Below are 22,615 nucleotides of genomic sequence, written 5' to 3' on the forward strand. Positions count from 1 at the left end.
GTACTATCAGAGTTGGCATACTTGACGAGAGCCGCCATTAGCTCCCCCATGTCACTGCAGTGGCGTTTAAGCCGCCCCAGTTTTTGCTTAAGGGGCATGAAACGGCAATTCTTCTCTAACATCAGAACTACAGAACCGGCATTGATACGATCCAGTGAGTGTAGGATGGCTGAGACCTGGCGCAACCAATGGGTTGTTGACTCGCCCTCGCCTGGGACACAGGAGTCCAAATCCATGATTGACATAGGCTGCTTGCACATATCTTTAAAGTTCTAGATAAACCGGGATTTTAGCTCGGCCCATGACCCAATGGAGTTAGCAGGCAGCCCTTTTTAACTAAGTACGAGCCGTCCCATCCAACATCATGGTGAAATACTTATCACATGCAGCATCACCAATGTACAGCATCTCCATTGCCATCTCATAACTTTCGATCCAAGCTTTAGGGGGCTGATCTGCTATTGCTTCTCAGGCGGCAGCAACAACATCTGCCTCGGGGATAGCAACTGGCGAGAGCGGCACATCAGCTGCCCGTTCCACAATGGCGGCCTTAGCCCTGATGGAGGCCTCCCACGACCATATCGAGGCCGTCTATGCGCAGCTCGTGGCGGTCACCGCACAAATCCAACGAAGCTTCTCCGACAATGGTCGGCAACCCATGACCGAAGATTTGGAAATCGCCGACAGAGTTCGAGCAACCATCTGTTCCTATGGTGCGCGCGGTAAGCTAGGATCTCAAGGAGCATTTGGCAGCGGAGAAGCAAATCGTGGCCGCACATGCGGATGAGGTTGCGATGGCTGCCATTCGTGTCGACCCCCAGATCTTGGAGGAGCACTGTTGAGCAACGCAGTAATTTCAAAAAATCTCCTACGCAGACGCAAGATCATGGTGATGCATAGCAATGAGAGGGAAGAGTGTTGTCTATGTACCCCCATAGACCGTAAGCGGAAGCGTTATGACAACGCGGTTGATGTACTCGTATGTCTTCACGCTCGAGCGGTCCTAGCACCGAAGGTGCGGCACCTCCGTGATCTGCACACGTTCGGCTCGGTGACGTCGCACGAACTCACGATCTAGTAGAGCTTCGAGGGAGAGCTTCGTCAGCACGACGGCGTGATGATGGTGATGATGATGCTACCGGAACAGGGCTTCGCCTAAGCACCACTACGATATGACCGAGGTGGATTATGGTGGAGGGGGGCACCGCACATGGCTGGAAACAATCAACTTGTGTGTTCTAGGGTGCCCCCTGCCCCGTATATAAAGGAGCAAGGGGCGAGGCCGGCCGGCCTTGTGGCACGCCAAGGAGAGGGGGAGTCCTCCTCCTAGTAGGAGTAGGACTCCCCTTTTCCTATTCCAACTAGGAAGGGGGAAGGGGGAAGGAAGGAGAGGGAGAGAGGGAGGAAAGAGGGGGAGCCCCCCCCCTCCGTGTCCAATTTGGACTCCCAAGGGGGGGGCAGCCCTAGGCCCTCTCCTCTCTCTCCCACAAGGCCCATGTTGGCTCATTAGTTCCCCCGGGGGTTCCGATAACCGCCCGGCACTCCGATAAATATCCGGTGACCCCAACTCATCTGGTGTCCGAATATAGTCATCCAATATATCAATCTTTATGTCTCAACCATTTTGAGACTCCTCTTCATGTCCGTGATCACATCCGGGACTCCGAACTATCTTCGGTAGATAAAAACACATAAACTCGTAATATCGATCGTCATCGAACGTTAAGCGTGCGGACCCTACAGGTTCGAGAACTATGTAGACATGACCAAGACATGTCTCCGGTCAATAACCAATAGCGGAACCCGGATGCTCGTATTGGCTCCTACATATTCTACGAAGATCTTTATTGGTCAAACTGCATAACAACATACGTTGTTCCCTTTGTCATTGGTATGTTACTTGCCCGAGATTCGATCGTCGGTATCTCAATACCTAGTTCAATCTCGTTACTGGCAAGTCTCTTTACTCATTCCGTAATGCATCATCATGTAACTAACTCATTAGTCACATTGCTTGCAAGGCTTATGGTGATGTGCATTACCGAGAGGGCCCGGAGATACCTCTCCGAAAATTGGAGTGACAAATCCTAGTCTCGATCTATGCCAACTCAACAAACACCATCGGAGACACCTGTAGAGCACCTTTATAATCACTTAGTTACGTTGTGACGTTTGGTAGCACACAAAGTGTTCCTCCGGTATTTGGGAGTTGCATGATCTCATAGTCCTAGGAACATGTATAAGTTATGGAGAAAGCAACAGCAACAAACTAAACGATCATCTGCTAAGCTAATGAATGGGTCAAGTCAATCACATCATTCTCTAATGATGTGATCCCGCTAATCAAATGACAACTCATGTCTATGGTTAGGAAACATAACCATCATTGATTCAACGAGCTAGTCAAGTAGAGGCAAACTAGTGACACTCTGTTTGTCTATGTATTCACACATGTACTAAGTTTCCGGTTAATACAATTCTTGCATGAATAATAAACATTTATCATGATATAAGGAAATTTAAATAACAACTTATTATTGCCTCTAGGGCATATTTCCTTCATTCTCCCACTTGCACTAGAGTCAATAATCTAGATTACATTGTAATGATTCTAACACCCATGGAGTCTTGGTGTTGATCATGTTTTGCTCATGAGAGAAACTTAGTCAACGGGTCTGCAACATTCAGATCCGTATGTATCTTGCAAATCTCTATGTCTCCCTTGTTGGAAATATGCCCTAGAGGCAATAATAAATTAGTTATTATTATATTTCCTTGTTCATGATAATTGTTTATTATCCATGCTAGAATTGTATTGATAGGAAACTCAGATACATGTGTGGATACATAGACAACACCATGTCCCTAGTAAGCCTCTAGTTGACTAGCTCGTTGATCAATAGATGGTTGCGGTTTCCTGACCATGGACATTAGATGTCATTGATAACGGGATCACATCATTAGGAGAATGATGTGATGGACAAGACCCAATCCTAAGCCTAGCACAAGATCATGTAGTTCGTATGCTAAAGCTTTTCTAATGTCAAGTATCATTTCCTTAGACCATGAGATTGTGCAACTCCCGGATACCGTAGGAGTGCTTTGGGTGTGCCAAACGTCACAACGTAACTGGGTGGCTATAAAGGTACACTACAGGTATCTCCAAAAGTGTCTGTTGGGTTGGCACGAATCGAGACTGGGATTTGTCACTCCGTGTGACGGAGAGGTATCTCTGGGCCCACTCGGTAGGACATCATCATAATGTGCACAATGTGATCAAGGAGTTGATCACGGGATGATGTGTTACAGAACGAGTAAAGAGACTTGCCGGTAACGAGATTGAACAAGGTATCGGGATACCGACGATCGAATCTCGGGCAAGTATCGTACCGATAGACAGAGGGAATTGTATACGGGATTGATTAAGTCCTTGACATCGTGGTTCATCCGATGAGATCATCGTGGAACATGTGGGAGCCAACATGGGTATCCAGATCCCGCTGTTGGTTATTGACCGGAGAGTCATCTCGGTCATGTCTGCATGTCTCCCGAACCCGTAGGGTCTACACACTTAAGGTTCGGTGACGCTAGGGTTATAGAGATATTAGTATGCGGTAACCCGAAAGTTGTTCAGAGTCCCGGATGATATCCCGGACGTCATGAGGAGTTCCGGAATGGTCCGGAGGTAAAGAATTATATATAGGAAGTGCTATTTCGGCCATCGGGACAAGTTTCGGGGTCACCGGTATTGTACCGGGACCACCGGAAGGGTCCCGGGGGTCCACCGGGTGGGGCCACCTGCCCCGGGGGCCACATGGGATGTAGGGGGTGCGCCTTGGCCTACATGGGCCAAGGGCACCAGCCCCTAGAGGCCCATGCGCCAAAGGGACAAGAGGAGGGGAGAGTCCTAAAGGGGGAAGGCACCTCCGAGGTGCCTTGGGGAGGATGGACTCCTCCCCCCCTTGGCCGCACCCTTCCTTGGAGGAAGGGGCAAGGCTGCGCCCTCCCCCTCTCCCTTGGCCCTATATATAGTGGGGGAAGGGAAGGCAACCATACCTAAGCCCTGGCGCCTCCTCTCCCTCCCATGACACATCTCCCTCCTCCCGCAGCGCTTGGCGAAGCCCTGTTGGAATCCCGCTACTTCCACCACCACGCCGTCGTGCTGCTGGATCTCCATCAACCTCTCCTTCCCCCTTGCTGGATCAAGAAGGAGGAGACTTCGCTGCTCCGTACGTGTGTTGAACGCGGAGGTGCCGTCCGTTCGGCGCTAGGATCATTGGTGATTTGGATCACGACGAGTATGACTCCATCAACCCCGTTCTCTTGAACGCTTCCGCGCGCGATCTACAAGGGTATGTAGATCCACTCCTCCCTTGTTGCTAGATGACTCCATAGATAGATCTTGGTGACATGTAGGAAAATTTTGAATTTATGCTACGTTTCCCAACAGTGGCATCATGAGCTAGGTCTATGCGTAGTTTCTATGCACGAGTAGAACACAAAGTAGTTGTGGGCGTTGATTTTGTTCAATATGCTTGCCGTTACTAGTCTTATCTTGATTCGGCGGCATCGTGGGATGAAGCGGCCCGGACCAACCTTACACGTACTCTAACGTGAGACTGGTTCCACCGACTGACATGCACTAGTTGCATAAGGTGGCTAGCGGGTGTATGTCTCTCCCACTTTAGTCGGATCGGATTCGATGAAAAGGGTCCTTATGAAGGGTAAATAGAAATTGGCATATCACGTTGTGGTCTTTGCGTAGGTAAGAAACGTTCTTGCTAGAAACCCATAGCAGCCACGTAAAACATGCAAACAACAATTAGAGGACGTCTAACATGTTTTTGCAGGGTATGCTATGTGATGTGATATGGCCAAAGGATGTGATGAATGATATATGTGATGTATGAGATTGATCATGTTCTTGTAATAGGAATCACGACTTGCATGTCGATGAATATGACAACCGGCAGGAGCCATAGGAGTTGTCTTAATTTATTTATGACCTGCGTGTCAACATAAACGTCATGTAATTACTTTACTTTATTGCTAACCGTTAGCTATAGTAGTAGAAGTAATAGTTGACGAGAAACTTCATGAAGACACGATGATAGAGATCATGATGATGGAGATCATGGTGTCATGCCGGTGACAAGATGATCATGGAGCCCCAAGATGGAGATCAAAGGAGCTATATGATATTGGCCATATCATGTCACTATTATTTGATTGCATGTGATGTTTATCATGTTTTTGCATCTTGTTTACTTAGAACAACGGTAGTAAATAAGATGATCCCTCATAATAATTTCAAGAAGGTGTTCCCCCTAACTGTGCACCGTTGCGACAGTTCGTTATTTCGAAGCACCACGTGATGATCGGGTGTGATAGATTCTAATGTTCACATACAACGGGTGTAAGACAGATTTACACACACACGAAACACTTAGGTTGACTTGACGAGCCTAGCATGTGTACAAACATGGCCTCGGAACACAGAAGACCGAAAGGTCGAGCATGAGTCGTATGGTAGATACGATCAACATGAAGATATTCACCGATGATGACTAGTCCATCTCACGTGATGATCGGACACGGCCTAGTTGACTCGGATCATGTAATCACTTAGATGACTAGAGGGATGTCTATCTGAGTGGGAGTTCATAAGATGAACTTAATTATCCTGAACATAGTCAAAAGGTCTTCGCACATTATGTCGTAGCTCGCGCTTCAGTTCTACTATTTAGTTATGTTCCTAGAGAAAATTTAGTTGAAAGTTGATAGTAGCAATTATGCGGACTAGGTCCGTAAACTGAGGATTGTCCTCATTGCTTCATAGAAGGCTTATGTCCTTAATGCACTGCTCAGTGTGCTGAACCTCGAACGTTGTCTGTGGATGTTGCGAACATCTGACATACACATTTTGATAACTATGTGATAGTTCAGTTAAACGGTTTAGAATTGAGGCACCAAAGACGGTTTTGAAACATCGCGAAACATATGAGATGTTTTGAGGGCTGAAATTGGGATTTCAGGGTCGTGCCCATGTCAAAAGGTATAAGACCTCCGACGATTTTTCTTAGCCTGCAAACTAAGGGAGAAAAGCTCAATTGTTGAGCTTGTGCTCAGACTGTCTGAGTACAACAATCATTTGAATCAAGTGGGAGTTGATCTTCCAGATGAGTTAGTGATGTTTCTCCAAAGTCATTGCCACCAAGCTGCTAGAGCTTCGTGATGAACTATAATACATCAGGGACATATATGATGATCCTTGAGATATTCGCGATGTTTGACACCGCGAAAGTAGAAATCAAGAAGGAGCATCAATTGTTGATGGTTGGTGAAACCACTAGTTTCAAGAAGGGCAAGGGAACAAAGGGATACTTCATGAAATGGCAATTCAGCTGCTGCTCTAGTGAAGAAACCCAAGGTTGAACCCAAACCCGAGACTGAGTGCTTCTGTAATAAGGGGAACAACCACTGGAGCAGAATTACCCTAGATACTTGGTAGATGAGAAGGCTGGCAAAGTCGATAGAAGTATATTGGATATACATTATGTTAATGTGTACTTTACTAGTACTCCTAGTAGCACCAGGGTATTAGATACCGGTTCGGTTGCTAAGTGTTAGTAACTCGAAATAAAAGCTACGGAATAAACGAAGACTAGATAAAGGTGAGATGACGATATGTGTTGGAAGTATTTCCAAGGTTGATCAAATATCGTACGCTCCCTCTACCATCGAGATTGGTGTTTGCGTTGAGCATAGACATGATCGGATTATGTCTATCGCAATACGGTTATTCATTTAAAGAGAATAATGGTTGCTCTGTTTATTTGAATAATACCTTCAAATGGTCTTACACCTGAAATGAATGGTTTAGTGAATCTCGATCGTAGTCATACAGATGTTCATGCCAAAAGATAGTAATGATAGTACCACCTACTTGTGGCACTGCCACTTAAGTCATATCGGTATAAAACGCATGAAGAAGCTCCATGTTGATGGATCTTTGGGCTCACTCATTTTTGAAAAGTTTGAGACATGCAAACCATGTCTATTGGTGTATATGCATGGACCGTTTGGACTCACTTGATTTTGAATCACTTGATACATGCAAATCATACCACATGGGCAAGATGACTGAAAGCCTCGTTTTCAGTGAAATGGAACTAGAAAGCAACTTGTTGGAAGTAATACATTTTGATGTGTGCAATCCAATGAGTGCTGAGGCATGTAGTGGATATCGTTATGTTCTTACTTCACAGATGATTTGAGTAGATGTTGAGTATATTTACTTGATGAATCACGAGTCTGAATTATTGAAAGGTTCAAGTAATTTCAGGGTGAAGTTGAAAGATCGTCGTGACAAGAGGATAAAATATCTATGATATGATCATAGAGATGAATATCTGAATTACGAGTTTGGCACAGAATTAAGACATTGTGGAAATTGTTTCACAACTAATACAGCCTGGAACACCATAGTGTGATGGTGTGTCCGAACATCATAACTGCACCCTATTGGATATGATGCATACCATGATGTCTCTTATCGAATTACCACGATAGTTTATGGGTTAGGCATTAGAGACAACCACATTCACTTTAAAAGGGGCACCACGTAATTCCGATGAGATGACACCATATGAACTATGGTTTAGAGAAACCTAAGCTGTCATTTCTTAGAAGTTTGGGGCTGCGACGCTTATGTGAAAAAGTTTCAGGCTGATAAGCTCGAACCCAAAGCGGATAAATGCATCTTCATATGACACCCAAAACAGTTGGGTATACCTCCTGTCTCAGATCCGAAAGCAATAAGGGATTGTTTCTAGAATCGGGTTCTTTCTCGAGGAAAGGTTTCTCTTGAAAGAATTGAGTGGGAGGGTGGTGGAGACTTGATGAGGTTATTGAACCGTCTCTTCAACTAGTGTGTGGCAGGGCACAGGAAGTTGTTCCTGTGGCACCTACACCAATTGAAGTGGAAGCTTATGATAGTAATCATGAAACTTCAGATCAAGTCACTACCAAACCTCGTGGGATGACAAGGATGCGTACTACTTCAGAGTGGTACGTAATCCTGTCTTGGAAGTCATGTTGCTAGGCAACAATGAACCTACGAGCTATGGAGAAGCGATGGTGGGCCCGGATTCCGATAAATGGCTCGAGGCCATAAAATCCGAGAGAGGATCCATGTATGAAAACAAAGTGTAGACTTTGGCAGAACAGCTCGATGGTTGTAAGGCTGATGAGTGCAGATGGATTTTTAAAAGGAAGACGGACAATGATGGTAAATGTCACCATTAAGAAAGCTCAACTTGTTGTTAAGAAGTTTCCCGACAAGTTCAAGGAGTTGACTGCGGTGAGACTTTCTCACTCGTAGCGATGCTAAGAGTCTGTTGGAATTATATTAGCAATTACTGCATTATTTGTGAAATCTTGCAGATAGGATGTCAAAACATTGTTTCCTCGACGATTTTCTTGAGGAAAGGTTGTATGTGATACAACCGGAAAGTTTTGTCAATCCTGAAAGATGCTAATAAGTATGCAAAGCTCCAGCAATCCTTCTAAGGACTGGAGTAAGCATCTCGGAGTTGGAATGTATGCTTTGATGATGATCAAAGATTTTGGGTTTATACAAAGTTTATGAGAAACTTGTATTTCCAAAGAAGTGAGTGGTAGCACTATAGAATTTCTGATCAACAATATGTTGTTGACATATTGTTGATCAGAAATGACGTAGAATATCTGGAAAGCATATAGGGTTATTTGGAAAGTGTTTTTCAATGGAAAGCCTGGATTAAGCTACTTGAACATTGAGCATCAAGATCTATAAGGATAGATCAAAACGCTTAATGGTACTTTCAAATGAGCACATACCTTGACATGATCTTGAAGGTGTTCAAGATGGATCAGTCAAAGAAGGAGTTCTTGCCTGAGTTGTAAGGTATGAAGTTAAGACTTAGAGCTCGACCACGGCAGAATAGAGAGAAAGGACAAAGGTCGTCCCCTATGCTTTAGACGTAGGCTCTACAGTATACTATGCTGTGTACCGCACCTGAAGTGTGCCTTGCCTTGAGTCAGTCAAGGGGTACAAGAGTGATCCAAGAATGGATCACAGGACAGCGGTCAAAGTTATCCTTAGTAACTAGTGGACTAAGGAATTTTCTCGATTATGGAGGTGGTAAAAGAGTTCGTCGTAAAGGGTTACGTCGATGCAAGCTTAAGACCTATCCGGATAGCTCTGAGTAGAGATATCGGATACGTATAATGGAGCAACAATTTAGAATAGCTCCAAGTAGAACAGTTATTTGAAGTGGCTCCAAATGTAGCGTAGAAGTTGCATCTACAAGATGACATAGAAATTTGCGAAGTACATACGGATCTGAATGTTGCAGACCCGTTGACTATAACCTCTCTCACAAGCAAAACATGATCAAACCCAGAACTCATTGAGTCTTAATCACATGATGATGTGAACTAGTTTAGTGACACTAGTAAACTCTTTGGATGTTGGTCACATGGCGATGAGACCTGTGAGTGTTAATCACATGACGATGTGAACTAGATTATTGACTCTAGTGCAAGTGGGAGACTGTTGGAAATATGCCCTAGAGGCAATAATAAATTAGTTATTATTATATTTCCTTGTTCATGATAATCGTTTATTATCCATGCTAGAATTGTATTGATAGGAAACTCAGATACATGTGTGGATACATAGACAACACCATGTCCCTAGTAAGCCTCTAGTTGACTAGCTCGTTGATCAATAGATGGTTGCGGTTTCCTGACCATGGACATTGGATGTCATTGATAACGGGATCACATCATTAGGAGAATGATGTGATGGCCAAGACCCAATCCTAAGCCTAGCACAAGATCATGTAGTTCGTATGCTAAAGCTTTTCTAATGTCAAGTATCATTTCCTTAGACCATGATATTGTGCAACTCTCGGATACCGTAGGAGTGCTTTGGGTGTGCCAAACGTCACAACGTAACTGGGTGGCTATAAAGGTACACTACAGGTATCTCCGAAAGTGTCTGTTGGGTTGGCACGAATCGAGACTGGGATTTGTCACTCCATGTGACGGAGAGGTATCTCTGGGCCCACTCGGTAGGACATCATCATAATGTGCACAATGTGATCAAGGAGTTGATCACGGGATGATGTGTTACAGAACGAGTAAAGAGACTTGCGGTAACGAGATTGAACAAGGTATCGGGATACCGACGATCGAATCTCGGGCAAGTATCGTACCGATAGACAAAGGGAATTGTATACGGGATTGATTAAGTCCTTGACATCGTGGTTCATCCGATGAGATCATCGTGGAACATGTGGGAGCCAACATGGGTATCCAGATCCCGCTGTTGGTTATTGACCGGAGAGTCATCTCGGTCATGTCTGCATGTCTCCCGAACCCGTAGGGTCTACACACTTAAGGTTCGGTGACGCTAGGGTTATAGAGATATTAGTATGCGGTAACCCGAAAGTTGTTCGGAGTCCCGGATGAGATCCCGGACGTCACGAGGAGTTCCGGAATGGTCCGGAGGTAAAGAATTATATATAGGAAGTGCTATTTCGGCCATCGGGACAAGTTTCGGGGTCACCGGTATTGTACGGGACCACCGGAAGGGTCCCGGGGGTCCACCGGGTGGGGCCACCTGCCCCGGGGGCCACATGGGCTGTAGGGGGTGTGCCTTGGACTACATGGGCCAAGGGAACCAGCCCCTAGAGGCCCATGCGCCAAAGGGACAAGAGGAGGGGAGAGTCCTAAAGGGGGAAGGCACCTCCGAGGTGCCTTGGGGAGGATGGACTCCTCCCCCCCTTGGCCGCACCCTTCCTTGGAGGAAGGGGCAAGGATGCGCCCTCCCCCTCTCCCTTGGCCCTATATATAGTGGGGGAAGGGAAGGCAACCATACCTGAGCCCTGGCGCCTCCTCTCCCTCCCATGACACATCTCCCTCCTCCCGCAGCGCTTGGCGAAGCCCTGTTGGAATCCCGCTACTTCCACCACCACGCCGTCGTGCTGCTGGATCTCCATCAACCTCTCCTTCCCCCTTGCTGGATCAAGAAGGAGGAGACGTCGCTGCTCCGTACGTGTGTTGAACGCGGAGGTGCCGTCCGTTCGGCGCTAGGATCATCGGTGATTTGGATCACGACGAGTACGACTCCATCAACCTCGTTCTCTTGAACGCTTCCGTGCACGATCTACAAGGGTATGTAGATCCACTCCTCCCTCGTTGCTAGATGACTCCATAGATATATCTTGGTGACACGTAGGAAAATTTTGAATTTATGCTACGTTTCCCAAAATCCCTCCTTGACCTGGTCAGGGATGGAATAGAAGCGTCTCTTGATGTTCTTGGTTCTCTTGTGAAATCTGGATTCCTTTGCCAAGGCAATTGCACCAGTATTGTCACAAAAGATTTTCATTGGACCCGATGCACTAGGTATGACACCTAGATCAGATATGAACTCCTTCATCCAGACTCCTTCATTTGCTGCTTCCGAAGCAGCTATGTATTTCGCTTCACACGTAGATCCCGCCATGACGCTCTGCTTCGAACTGCACTAACTGACAGCTCCACCATTTAATAAAAACACGTTTCCGGTTTGTGACTTAGAGTCATCCGGATCAGTGTCAAAGCTTGCATCGATGTAACCGTTTACGACGAGCTCTTTGTCACCTCCATATACGAGAAACATATCCTTAGTCATTTTCAGGTATTTCAGGATATTCTTGACCGTTGTCTAGTGATCCACTCCTGGATTACTTTGGGACCTCCCTGCTAAACTAATAGCAAGGCACACATCAGGTCTGGTACACAACATTGCATACATGATAGAGCCTATGGCTGAAGCATAGGGAACACCTTTCATTTTCTCTCTATCTTCTGAAGTGGTCGGGCATTGAGTCTGACTCAACTTCACACCTTGTAATACAGGCAAGAACCCTTTCTTTGCTTGATCCATTTTGAACTTCTTCAAAACTTTATCAAGGTATGTGCTTTGTGAAAGTCCAATTAAGCATCTTGATCTATCTCTATAGATCTTGATGCCCAATATATAAGCAGCTTCACCGAGGTCTTTCATTAAAAAATTCTTATTCAAGTATCCTTTTATGCTATTCAGAAATTCAGTGTCATTTCCGATCAACAATATGTCATCTACATATAATATCAGAAATGCTACGGAGCTCCCACTCACTTTCTTGTAAATACAGGCTTCTCCAAAAGTCTGTATAAAACCATATGCTTTGATCACACTATCAAAGCGTATATTCCAACTCCGAGAGCCTTGCACCAGTCCATAAATGGATCGCTGGAGCTTGCACACTTCGTTAGCACCTTTTGGATCGACAAAACCTTCTGGTTGCATCATATACAACTCTTGTTTAAGGTATCCTTTAAGGAATGCAGTTTTGACATCCATTTGCCAAATTTCATAATTATAAAATGCGGCAATTGCTAACATGATTCGGACGGACTTAAGCATCGCTACAGGTGAGAAGGTCTAATCGTAGTCAACTCCTTGAACTTGTCAAAAACCTTTTGCAATGAGTCAAGCTTTGTAGACAGTAATATTACCGTCAGAGTCAGTATTCTTCTTGAAGATCCATTTATTCTCTATGGCATGCCGATCATCGGGCAAGTCAACCAAAGTCCATACTTTATTCTCATACATGGATCCCATCTCAGATTTCATGGCCTCAGGCCATTTTGCGGAATCTGGGCTCATCATCGCTTCCTCATAGTTCGTAGGTTTGTCATGGTCAAGTAACATGACTTCCAGAATAGGATTACCGTACCACTCTGGTGCGGATCTTACTCTAGTTGACCTACGAGGTTCGGTAGTAACTTGATCAGAAGTTTCATGATCAACATCATTAGCTTCCTCACTTACCGGTGTAGGAATCACTGGAACTGATTTCAGTGATGAACTACTTTCCAATAAGAGAGAAGGTATAATTAGCTCGTCAAGTTCTACTTTCCTCCCACTCACTTCTTTCGAGAGAAACTCCTTCTTGAGAAAGGCTCCATTCTTAGCAACGAATATCTTGCCTTCGGATCTGTGATAGAAGGTGTACCCAACAGTGTCCTTTGGGTAACCTATGAAGACACATTTCTCTGATTTGGGTTCGAGCTTATCAGGTTGAAGCTTTTTCACATAAGCATTGCAGCCCCAAACTTTAAGAAACGACAACTTGGGTTTCTTGCCAAACCACAGTTCATAAGGTGTCGTCCCGACGAATTTAGATGATGCCCTATTTAACATGAATGCAACCGTCTCTAAAGTATAACCCCAAAACGATAGCGATAAATCAGTGAGAGACATCATAGATCACACCATTTCTAATAAAGTGCGGTTATGACGTTCAGACACACCATTACGTTGTGGTGTTCCAGGTGGCGTGAGTTGCGAAACTATTCCGCATTGTTTCAAATGAAGTCCAAACTCATAACTCAAATATTCACCTCCACGATCAGATCATAGAAACTTGATTTTCTTGTTATGATGATTTTCCACTTCACTCTGAAATTCTTTGAACTTTTTCAAATGTTTCAGACTTATGTTTCATTAAGTAGATATACCCATATCTGCTCAAATCATCTGTGAAGGTGAGAAAATAAGGATATCTGCCGCAAGCTTCAATGTTCATTGGACCGCATACATCAGTATGTATGATTTCCAATAACTCTGTTGCTCGCTCCATTGTTCCGGAGAACGGAGTTTTAGTCATCTTGCCCATGAGGCATGGTTCGCAAGTACCAAGTGATTCATAATCAAGTGATTCCAAAAGCCCATCAGAATGGAGTTTCTTCATGCGCTTTACACCAATATGACCTAAACGGCAGTGCCACAAATAAGTTGCACTATCATTATCAACTCTGCATCTTTTGGCTTCAATACTATGAACATGTGTATCACTACTATCAAGATTTAGTTAAAATAAACCACTCATACAACATGATGACCATAAAAGATATTACTCATATAAATAGAACAACCATTATTCTCTGATTTAAATGAATAACCGTCTCGCATCAAACAAGATCCAGATATAATGTTCATGCTCAACGCTGGCACCAAATAACAATTATTTAGTTCTAAAACCAATCTTGAAGGTAGCTGTAGAGGTAGCGTGCCGACGGCGATCACATTGACTTTGGAACCATTTCCCACGCATATCGTCACCTCGTCCTTTGCCAATCTTTGCTTAATCCGTAGCCCCTGTTTTGAGTTGCAAATGTTAGCAACAGAACCAGTATCAAATACCCAGGTGCTACTGCGAGCATTAGTAAGGTACACATCAATAAAATGTATATCACATATACCTTTGTTCACTTTTCCATCCTTCTTATTCACCAAATACTTGGGGCAGTTCCACTTCCAGTGACCAGTCTGCTTGCAGTAGAAGCACTCAGTCTCAGGCTTAGGTCCAGACTTAGGTTCCTTCTCCTGAGCAGCAACTTGTTTGTTGTTCTTCTTGAAGTTCCCTTTCTTCTTCCCTTTGCCCTTTTTCTTGAAACTGGTGGTTTTATTGACCATCAACACTTGATGCTCCTTCTTGATTTCTACCTCCGCGGCTTTTAGCATTGCGAAGAGCTCAGGAATAGTCTTATTCATCCCTTGCATATTATAGTTCATCACGAAGCTTTTGTAGCTTGGTGGCAGTGATTGAAGAACTCTGTCGATGACACTATCAACAGGAAGATTAACCCCCAGTTGAGTCAAGTGATTATGATACCCACACATTTTGAGTATATGTTCACTGACAGAACTATTCTCCTCCATCTTGCAGCTATAGAACTTATTGGAGACTTCATATCTCTCAATCCGGGCATTTGCTTGAAATATTAACTTCAACTCCTGGAACATCTCATATGCTCCATGACGTTCAAAACGTCGTTGAAGACCCGGTTCTAAGCCGTAAAGCATGGCACACTGAACTATCGGGTAGTCATCAGCTTTGCTCTGCCAGACGTTCATAACATCTGGTGTTGCTCCTGCAACAGGCTTGGCACTTAGCGGTGCTTCCAGGACGTAATTCTTCTGTGCAGCAATGAGGATAATCCTCAAGTTACGGACCCAGTCCGTGTAATTGCTACCATCATCTTTCAACTTTGCTTTCTCAAGGAAAACAACACGAGCCATCTATCTACAATCAAACATAGACAAGCAAGATACTATCAGGTACTAAGTTCATGATAAATATAAGTTCAATTAATCATATTACTTAAGAACTCCCACTTAGAAAGATATCCCTCTGATCCTCTAAGTGATCACGTGATCCAAATCAACTAAACCATGTCCGATCATCACGTGAGATGGAGTAGTATCAATGGTGAACATCAATATGTTGATCATATCTACTATATGATTCACACTCGACCTTTCGGTCTCCGTGTTCCGAGGCCATATCTGTTATATGCTAGGCTCGTCAAGTTAAACCTGAGTATTCCGCGTGTGCAACTGTTTTGCACCCGTTGTATTTGAACGTAGAGCCTATCACACCCGATCATCATGTGGTGTCTCAGCACGAAGAACTTTCGCAGTGGTGCATACTCAGGGAGAACACTTATACTTTGATAATTTAGTGAGGGGTCATCTTATAATGCTACCGTCAATCAAAGCAAGATAAGATGCATAAAAGATAAACATCACATGCAATCAATATAAGTGATATGATATGGCCATCATCATCTTGTGCTTGTGATCTCCATCTTCGAAGCACCATCATGATCACCATCGTCACCGGCACGACACCTTGATCACCATCATAGCATCGTTGTCGTCTCGCCAATCTTATGCTTCCACGACTATCGCTACCGCTTAGTGATAAAGTAAAGCATTACAGCGCAATTGCATTGCATACAATAAAGCGACAACCATATGGCTCCTGCCAGTTGCCGATAACTCGGTTACAAAACATGATCATCTCATACAATAAAATTTAGCATCATGTCTTGACCATATCACATCACAACATGCCCTGCAAAAACAAGTTAGACGTCCTCTACTTTGTTGTTGCAAGTTTTACGTGGCTGCTACGGGCTTAGCAAGAACCGTTCTTACCTACGCATCAAAACCACAATGATAGTTTGTCAAGTTGGTGTTGTTTTAACCTTCGCAAGGACCGGGCGTAGCCACACTTGGTTCAACTAAAGTTGGAGAAACTGACACCCGCCAGCCACCTGTATGCAAAGCATGTCGGTAGAACCAGTCTCGCGTAAGCGTACGCGTAATGTCGGTCCGGGCCGCTTCATCCAACAATACTGCCAAACCTAAGTATGACATGCTGGTAAGAAGTATGACTTATATCGCCCACAACTCACTTGTGTTCTACTCGTGCACAACATCAACGCATAAAAACTAGGCTCGGATGCCACTGTTGGGCAACGTAGTAATTTCAAAAAAATTCCTACGCACACGCAAGATCATGGTGATGCAAAGGAACGAGAGGGGAGAGTGTTGTCTACGTACCCTCGTAGACCAGAAGCGGAAGCGTTAGCACAACGCGGTTGATGTAGTCGTACGTCTTCACGACCCGACCGATCAAGCACCGAAACTACGGCACCTCCGAGTTCTAGCACACGTTCAGCTCGATGACGATCCCCGGACTCCGATCCAGCAGAGTGTCGGGGAAGAGTTCCATCAGCATGACGGCGTGGTGACGATCTTGATGTTCTACCGTCACAGGGCTTCGCCTAAGCACCGCTACAATATTATCAAGGATTATGGTGGAGGAGGGCACCGCACACGACTAATAGATCTCAAGGATCAATTGTTGTGTCTAGAGGTGCCCCCTGCCACCGTATATAAAGGAGCAAGGGGGAGGGGCGGCCGGCCAGGAGGAGGCGCGCCAGAGAGGAGTCCTACTCCTACCGGGAGTAGGCTCCCTCCTTTCCTTGTCCAACTAGGAGAGGGGAAGGAAGGGAGAGAAGAGAGAAAGGAAAGGGGGGGGGGGCGCCCCTCCCTCCTTGTCCAATTCGGACTAGAGGGGGAGGGGCGCGCAGCCTGCCCTGGTCGCCCCTCCTCTGCTCCACTTTGGGCCCATGAGGCCCATTAACCCCCGGGGGGGTTCTGGTAACCCCCGGTACTCCGTTTTATATCCGATAACTCCCGGAACCATTCCTGTGTCCGAATATAGTCGTCCAATATATCAATCTTTATGTCTCAACTATTTTGAGACTCCTCGTTATGTCCGTGACCACATCTGGGACTCCGAACAACCTTCGGTACATCAAAATATATAAACTCAAAATGAAACTGTCATCGTAACGTTAAGCGTGTGGACCCTACGGGTTCGAGAACAATGTAGACATGACCGAGACATGTCTCCGGTCAATAACCAATAGCGGAACTTGGATGCTCATATTGGCTCCTACATATTCTACGAAGATCTTTTATCGGTCAGACCGCATAACAACATACTCGGTATGTTACTTGCCCGAGATTTGATCGTCGGTATCTCAATACCTAGTTCAATCTCGTTACCGGCAAGTCTGTTTACTCGTTCTATAATACATCATCCCACAACTAACTTATTAGTTGCAATGCTTGCAAGGCTTATGTGATGTGCATTACTGAGAGGGCCCAGAGATACCTCTCCGACAATCAGAGTGACAAATCCTAATCTTGAAATACGCCAACCCAACAAGTACCTTTGGAGACACCTGTAGAGCACCTTTATAATCACCCAGTTACGTTGTGACATTTGGTAGCACACAAAGTGTTCCTCCGGTAAACGGGAGTTGCATAATCTCATAGTCATAGGAACATGTATAAGTCATGAAGAAAGCAATCACAACAAACTAAACGATCAAGTGCTAAGCTAACGAAATGGGTCAAGTCAATCACATCATTCTCCTAATGATGTGATCCCGTTAATCAAATGACAACTCATGTCTATGGTTAGGAAACATAACCATCTTCGATCAATGAGCTAGTCAAGTAGAGGCATACTAGTGACACTATGTTTGTCTATGTATTCACACATGTATTATGTTTTCGGTTAATACAATTCTAGCATGAATAATAAACATTTATCATGGTATAAGGAAATAAATAATAACTTTATTATTGCCTTTAGGGTATATTTCCTTCAGACACGACACCCCAAGACCCCGACACAGCACCTTTGGATCAACGTTGGATCAACGTGAATACTTTAGGGATTATCGCTTGACTCAAAAAGGAAACTATTATGGGGTCAAATTTATATGTTGCATTGGTATGCTCGGCAACTATGCTTGAGATATGATTATACTTGTTGCTCTAGGATGAAGGCTCCACACCTTACCTTTTCATGTGAATTTAATGATGATGAAACCTTGGCTTCTTATGCTAATGGTATATATGATTATTATGATGTGGAACAAATAGAAGAATTTGTTGCTTTTATGGGTGCTTATGAAATTGAATCTTTGTTTAAAGAGTTTGAAGATTTTGATGATTCAGTTTATAGACCTGAAAATTTAGCTATCCTTAAATATTGCTATGAGAATTATAAATACAATTATGATATTGATGAATTTATTGAGAAAGTCTCCGCTGTCCGAGAAGAGACTAATATTTTGCAGGAGTCTATGGAAGAAGAAATTGATAAAACTGTGAGCTCATTGGATGAAAGAGATGATGAGGAGAGTGAAGAACAAAAGGAGGAAGAGCGGATTAGCTACCCATGCCCACCTTCTAATGAGAGTAACTCTCCAACTCATACATTATTTAATGTCTCTTCGTTCTTACCAAAGGATGAATGCTATGATGATTGTTATGATCCCGTTGATTCTTTTGAAATATCCCTTTTTGATGATGCTTCCTATGCTTGTGGCCAAGATTCCAATATGAATTATGCTTATGGATATGAACTTGCTATATTTCCTTATGTTAAACATGGAATTGTTGCTATTGCACCCACGCATGATAGTCCTATTATCTTTTTGAATTCTCCCAACTACACTACATCGGAGAAGTTTGCCCTTATTAAGGATTATATTGATGGGTTGCGTTTTACTACTACACATGATGATTTTGATAGATAATATGCATGTGCTTTCTGCTCCTACTTATAATTATTATGAGAGAGGAACTAAATCTCGGCCTCTCCATGTTTCCAATATGATAAAATTGCAAGAAACTGTTTATACTATGCATTGGCCTTTACTATGTGTGCATGAATTATTCTTTTATGGAATGCCGATGCATAGGAAGAGAGTTAGACTTTGTTGTTGGATGATATATGTTACTTTGTGCTCACTACTAAATCAAAAATCATTGTTAATTAAAATTGGCTTTGATATACCTTGGGATCCAGGTGGATCCATTACTTGAGCACTATATGCCTAGCTTAATGGCTTTAAAGAAAGCGCTACTAGGGAGACAACCCGGAAGTTTTAGAGAGTCATTTATTTCTGTTGTGTTCTTTTATAAAGTTAAAAAACAAGAATAATGTGCCAAGATTTGCCTTTAGGATGTTTACATTGCTTGTTGGTTTGTGCGGTGCAAAACAGAAACTTTGGCTGTAGTGCGCGATTTTACATTTTTTACTGGAACGTCAAATGGTTATGAAACTTTTTGCACTGTCTTTCTATACAAATTTTTTACTTTTACTAATGTTTTCAGAATTTTTGGAGTACCAGAAGTATGATGAATGTTTAGATTACTACAGACTGTCCTGTTTAAAACTGATTCTGTTTTTGATGCATAGTTTGCTTGTTTTGATGAAACTATCGATTTCTATCAGTGGATTAAGCCATGGAAAATTTATATTATAGTAGCTACAATGCAAAAACAAAATATGAATTGGTTTACAACAGTACTTAGAGTAGTGATTTGCTTTATTATACTAACGGATCTTACCTAGCTTTCTGTTGAGTTTTGTGTGGATAAAGTGTTCGAAGATCGAGGATGTCTCGATGTGAGGAGAAGGAGGAGAGGCAAGAGCTCAAGCTTGGGGATTCCCAAGGCACCCCAAGTAAATATTCAAGGAGACTCAAGCGTCTAAGCTTGGGGATGCCCCGGAAGGCATCCCATCTTTCTTCAACAAGTATCGATATGTTTTCGGATTCGTTTCGTTCATGCGATATGTGCAAATATTGAAGCATCTTTTGCATTTAGTTTTCACTTTTCTTTTATGCACCATGTTGGTATGAGATAGTGCTTGGTTGATCTATAGAATGCTCATTGCACTTCACTTATATCTTCTGAGTATGGCTTTATAGAATGCTTCATGTGCTTCACTTATATCATTTGAAGTTTAGATTGCGTGTTTCCCTTCACTTAGAAACCCGCCATTTGTAGAATGATCTTTTGCTTCACTTATATTTGTTAGAGCGTGGGCATTTATTTTGTAGAAAGAATTAAACTCTCTTGCTTCACTTATATCTATTGAGAGAGATGACAGGAATTGGTCATTCACATGGTTAGTCATAAAATCCTACATAAAACTTGTACATCAGTGAATATGATATGTTTGATTCCTTGCAATAGTTTTGCGATATAAAGGTGGTGATATTAGAGTCATGCTAGTGGGTAGTTGTGGATTGTAGAAATACTTGTGTTGAAGTTTGTGATTCCCATAGCATGCACGTAAGGTGAACCGTTATGTAACGAAGTTGGAGCATGAGGTATTTATTGATTGTCTTCCTTATGAGTGGCGGTCGGGGACGAGCGATGGTCTTTTCCTACCAATCTATCCCCCTAGGAGCATGTGCGTAGTACTTTGTTTCGACGACTAATATATTTTTGCAATAAGTATGTGAGTTCTTTATGACTAATGTTGAGTCCATGGATTATACGCACTCTCACCCTTCCATCATTGCTAGCCTCTTCGGTGCCGTGCATTGCCCTTCCTCACCTTGAGAGTCGGTGCAAACTTCGCCAGTGCATCCAAACCCCGTGATATGATACACTCTATCACACATAAGCCTCCTTATATCTTCCTCAAAATAGCCACCATACCTACCTATTATGGCATTTCCATAGCCATTCCGAGATATATTGCCATGCAACTTTCCATCATCATCATATACATGACTTGAGCATTCACTGTCATATTGCTTTGCATGATCGTACGATAGCTAGAATGATGTTTTCATGGCTTGTCCGTTTTTTGATGTCATTGCTACGCTAGATCATTGCACATCCCAGTACACCGCCGGAGGCATTCATATAGAGTCATATCTTTGTTCTAGTATCGAGTTGTAAGTAAATAAAAGTGTGATGATCATCATTATTAGAACATTGTCCCATGTGAGGTTATGAAAATAAAAGTGGCCAAAGAAGCCTAAAAAAGAGAGAGGCGAAAGAAGCCTAAAAAAAGAAGAAAAATAAAAAAATGAGAGAAAAGAGAGAAGGGACAATGTTACTATCCTTTTACCACACTTGTGCTTCAGAGTAGCACCATGTTCTTCATATAGAGATTCTCTTGAGTTATCACTTTCATATACTAGTGGGAATTTTCATTATAGAACTTGGCTTGTATATTCCGACGATGGACTTCTTCATATGCCCTAGGTCTTCATGAGCAAGCAAGTTGGATGCACACCCACTTAGTTTCAGTTTGACCTTTCATACACTTATAGCTCTTAGTGCATCCGTTGCATGGCAATCCCTACTCCTCGCATTGACATCAATTGATGGGCATCTCCATAGCCCATTGATTAGCTGCGTCGATGTGAGACTTTCTCCCTTTTTTGTCTTCTCCACACAACCTCCATCATCATATTCTATTCCACCCATAGTGCTATGTCCATGGCTCATGCTCATGTATTGCATGAAAGTTGAAAAGGTTTGAGAAGGTCAAAAGTATGAAACAATTGCTTGGCTTGTCATCGGGGTTGTGCATGATTTGAATATTTTGTGTGGTGAAGATAGAGCATAGCCAGAATATATGTTTTTGTAGGGATAACTTTCTTTGGCCATGTTATTTTGAAAAGACATGATTACTTTATTAGCATGCTTGAAGTATTATTATCCTAATGTCAAATGATAAACTACTGCTTTGAATCACTCACGTCTTAATATTCATGCCATGCTCAGATTACATGATCAAGATTATGCTAGGTAGCATTCCACATCAAAAATTATCTTTTTTATCATTTACCTACTCGAGGACGAGCAGGAATTAAGCTTGGGGATACTGATATGTGTCCATCGTATCTATAATTTTTGATTGTTCCATGCCAATATTCCACAATTTTTATATACTTTTGGCAAATTTTTATACTATTTTTGGGACTAACATATTCATCCAGTGCCCAGTTCCAGTTCTTGTTTGTTGCATGTTTTCTATTTCACAGAAAATCCATATCAAACAGAGTCCAAACGGGATAAAAACTGACGGAGATTTTTTTTGGAATATATGTGATTTTGGGGAAGAGGAATCAACGCAAGACGATGCACGAGGGGGCCACGAGGCAGGGAATTTAAGAAACGGTGAAAGGGCGGAATCAGGGAAGTCAGAAACAGAGAGAGACGGAGAGACAGATCCAATCTCGGAGGGGCTCTCGCCCCTCCCATGCCATGGAAGCCAAGGACCAGAGGGGAAACCCTTCTCCCATCTAGGGAGAAGGTCAAGGAAGAAGAAGAAGAAGGGGAGCCCTC

Source organism: Triticum dicoccoides, chromosome 7A, assembly GCF_002162155.2.
Source record: "Triticum dicoccoides isolate Atlit2015 ecotype Zavitan chromosome 7A, WEW_v2.0, whole genome shotgun sequence".
In the NCBI taxonomy this organism is placed as follows: domain Eukaryota; kingdom Viridiplantae; phylum Streptophyta; class Magnoliopsida; order Poales; family Poaceae; genus Triticum; species Triticum dicoccoides.